The following is a 4,177-nucleotide window of genomic DNA, read 5'->3' as shown; positions in this document are numbered from 1 at the left end:
CTGGTTCTTCCCACAGTGACTCCAGATGTTTCTGCTTTGCTACCTCTGGGCCTTGGCCCTGGGAGCCACTGAGGTGTCAGCCAGGGCTGAGCCAGCATCACTTTGTCCATCCAAGTTTTCTGAGGGAGAAACTAACAGAGCAGGTGGCTAAGGAGCTCTAGAGATGTGCTGCTAGGGGCGCTCTCACCTGGATGTTCTGTTTCAAAATAAGTGGGTATTTCTGGCTGCCTTTTGAGAATCCGTTATGCCCAGCGGGTCTCCCTGTGTGGTGATCCTGCCTATTATCGTGGTTATTCTGATGATATCCATTGCTGTATGCATCTATTGGATCAACAAACTGCAAAAGGGAAAAAAGATTCTCTCAGGGCAAAAGGAGTTTGAAGAGCAAAGGAAAGAAACTGCACTAAAGGAACTGGAGAAAGAACATGTGGAAAAAGAAAGAACTTCAAATACAAGGTAAAGGAGGCCGAGTACAGTGGCTCATGCCTTCAATCCTAGTACTGTGGGAGGCTGAGGCAGGCAGATCGCTTGAGCCCAGGAGGTCGACACCAACCTGGGCAATAAAGTGAGACCCTGTCTGTAATTTAAAAAAAAAAAAAAAAAAGTAAGAGTAGGAGGACAGTTCACCATTATAGAAAAGACACAGCTCTCCCAGGTACCAGTGTATGGAAGAGAGAGGAAATACACGGCAGCAGCAGCAAGGACTTGGAACTCTCATGTCTTTGGAAGGAATCTCTCAGAGCTTTTGTTCTTTCATTCTGCCACCATTGCATTCATTCACCTGGCTACATAAAGTACTAAATGGTTGAGCAAAAGCAAGCGTAACAATGTACTGGTACTACCCAGCCACCTGATCACATGTCATTTCTGGTTTCTGACAGTGCCCTAGGCATGAGGGAAGGGAGATGTTGCTGTTCATAGAAAGGATGGTTCCTGCATTGTTTACTATAAACCCAACTTCTTTTAGTCCTTCTATTGAAGATGTGATTTTGTTTCTGTTTGTTTTTCAGAGCAACTTCAAGAAGAATTGCGTAAGTTTAGCCTTTCCTGAACTACTCCATATACAATTTGAGTTCTGCTCAGTTAGCAACATCTCATGACATTCACCTCTGTCTGTCCCTTGAGGATGGTGAAGAACATTCTTACATGCTGATGAGTGCTCCTGATGTTCCCTCAGATCTCAGCTTTCTCCCCACCAGCTAGCTAACGGGACTCATTAGACAAGATGAGCAAGGGACTCAGGGCGAGGTGGGGACAGCAGGGAACTGGGGTCTGTTCATCAACAGTGTCCCAGCAGTGATGCATCATGGTTCTTCTGTCAGGGAATCCCAGCAGCTCTAAATCAACCCTATGGTTTACATCCCAGGATCCTTTCTCTTTTGGAATAATTTAATGCATGATGACAAGAGGTTTCCCATAGATAGTGGCCTCCCCAAGAGTTATGCTTCACTGGTTTTTGCTCTTTGATTCTGGATCAATTTGAAAGAAGACAATGCTGTCTTAGCAATTTATATACTAGGGATAGTGTAGACTGTGTATAGTTGAAGGCCCATGTGGGGAAGAGGCTATAAAGGTTCCCAATAAGCCTGACAGAATGGTATACAAATAGGTGGCCAGAAATGCCTTTCTGCTTCTAAGAGAGCACTGATACTTTGTGTATAGCCTGCCAGGGGAGGTGTCTGGGTGACTGGGAGAGCACAGAACCTAACTGCCCACTCCCAATGAGCACTTCCCATCGTATGATACAGCCCCTCTGCCCATAAGCACCACAGAATCCAAGTTTTACCAGATACCATGACACATGGACCTTTCCTCTTTAGGTAAATTTCAAAATTGCCACTGTCAACTTGGGAAAAACAGCAAAATGTCACAACCAGATATTTCACCATGGAGAATAGAGGAAATCATTTTAACACAATGGAAAGGTAGACTGAATGAGAATAAATGCAGATGGGAGAAGCTTGCAGAATGCCCAGAGCCTGGAGCGTTTCTCGCACCGACTGACAGGAAATGGACCAAGGTAGGCACCTACATTTCCTCTATCTACCCATATGTTCTTTCCCCAGTTCCTTTAGCACAGTTTCTTTCCTTTCCTGATCAAACCCCTTTTCCACGGACAGAATCTTTTTTTCCATTTGGAGTTTGTTGATCCAATAGGTATACAGAAGTCATACCTGCAGACATCAGACCCATGTTGTTGAAGCAAAACTAGATGGAAATAGTTCCTCCCTACTTTTGCCTACAGACCCCTCAGGCAACAGGTTTTTTTGGGGGGGACATTTATTCTCCTTCTTTATCCTTGAAGGGTGCCCTTGTCAGTCGTTTAAATCAGTTGTCATCTGGTAAAAGGAACACATAGGACCAATGAAGAGACCCTTTATCCTCTAGGACAATGTGAAGGGAAAGACTCACCTTAGTTGATCAACTGGGGAGAGAAGGAGCAGGACATAATGCCTCTGTGCTGGTTTGAACCAGATAATTAAAAGGTTCTAACTAAAAAAAGTCCCAGAGATCCTAGGTCTTGAATAGAAAAGGGAATAGATCTTAGAATGCTGAGAGAAAGTGTGAATGATTAATTTGGGCTCATTTCCTAAACTCTCTGGATTTCAAAGAGCCTCAATTCTTCTCAACCTGAGGGTACTGCTTCTGTCTCTGGAGAGACAGAAGTGCAGCTTCAGAGGTCGGGGGCTGTGGCCCACGCCTGTAATCCCAGCACTTGGGAGGCCGAGGCGGGCAGATCACCTGAGGTCAGGAGTTCAGGACCAGCCTGACCAACATGGAGAAATCCTATTTCGACTAAAAATGCAAAACTGGTTTCGGCGCATGCCTGTAATTCCAGCGACTGGGGAAGCTGAGGCAGGAGAATTGCTTGAACCCAGGAGGCGGAGGTTGCGGTAAACCAAGATCAACCCATTGTACTCCAGCCTGGGCAATAAGAGTGAAACTACATCTCAAAGAAAACAAAAATAAAAACAAAAATAAAAAACCCTGCAGCTTCAGTAACTCTCAGGGTATGCGCTGCCTGGGATCAGGGGGCCTTCGTGGAAACGGCCCCTTCACGGGGATTCCCCTGTAGTTTTCTGAGACTTCTCTGGGGACCAGGAACCACACAATCCTGAGGGTTCCTGAGACCCAAGGCCTAAACCTGAGAATTCCTCTGCAGCCAGTGTGGTCCTGCACACAGACACTGCTCATCTCGATCTCTTATCAGATGACCAAAGAAGTGTGACATTGGCTCCCTCCAGGGAGAGCGTGCTATATAACCAGAGAGATTTCAACAGTCAGCTTTGTGACCTGGGCCGGGATAGCTTCGCCTCAGGGAAACATTACTGGGAGGTGGAGGTGGAAAATGTAATTGAGTGGACTGTGGGGGTCTGTAGAGACAGTGTTGAGAGGAAATAGGATGTCCTGCTACTTCCTCAGAATGGCTTCTGGACCTTGGAGATGCATAAAGGAAATACTGGGCCCTGACCTCTGCTAAGTGGATTCTCTCTCTGAATGAGCCCCTTTGCCGGTTGGGCGTCTTCCTGGAGTATGAAGCTGGAGACGTCTCCTTCTACAACATGAGGGACAGATCGCACATCTGCACATTTCCCCGTTCAGCCTTTTCCAGGCCCCTGAAGCCATTCTTCAGGTTACAGTCTTGTGACAGCTGCATCTTCATCTGCTCCGCATTCACAGGAGCCAATGCGATCATGATGCCTGAAGAAGCCTGATAGTTCACAGATCGGGGACCCACCATGGCCCACAGAATCAGTTCCCTGGTGTCACAGCCATGGAGACAAGCCCTGGCCATCTCAGCAGCCACTGCATAATGCCCCTGGTAGAAGACATGCCCTCCTCCCTCCTAGTCACACAAGAGAACATCTTCCAGCTGCCTCTTTCACACCCAGTCCAGACCTCAGCCCCTGTTCACTCCTCACTAGGCTGTAGCTTTAGTAATTCCTTTGCTTGTAACTATGGGATGGGATCCAGTGTTAGAAATAAATGCTTGGTGCCCCAAAGAAGAGTCAGCACTCTGGCAAAAAGCTTTCTCAGCTAGGCAATTTACTTCTGCAGAAGGGTGCTGCTCGAAAGTCTGGTCACCACAAGAACACACCAAAAAAGAAGGAAAGAATTTTTATTCCTAATGCTGCTTGTCCCAGCTTCTGTGTTCAGTCACCACTCACCAGAGTTG

The 4,177-nt window shown here is 46.8% G+C and overlaps 1 pseudogene; it reads left to right on the top strand.

Annotated features, from left to right (window-relative positions):
• Positions 1-244: 244 nt before the first annotated feature.
• Positions 245-3,933, top strand: LOC105529364 (annotated as a pseudogene).
• Positions 3,934-4,177: the final 244 nt, after the last annotated feature.

This window comes from Mandrillus leucophaeus, unplaced genomic scaffold (assembly GCF_000951045.1).
Source record: "Mandrillus leucophaeus isolate KB7577 unplaced genomic scaffold, Mleu.le_1.0 Scaffold760, whole genome shotgun sequence".
Lineage (NCBI taxonomy): Eukaryota > Metazoa > Chordata > Mammalia > Primates > Cercopithecidae > Mandrillus > Mandrillus leucophaeus.
Note: the sequence above shows the minus strand (reverse complement) of the source record. Positions and strands in the feature narration are given on the sequence as shown.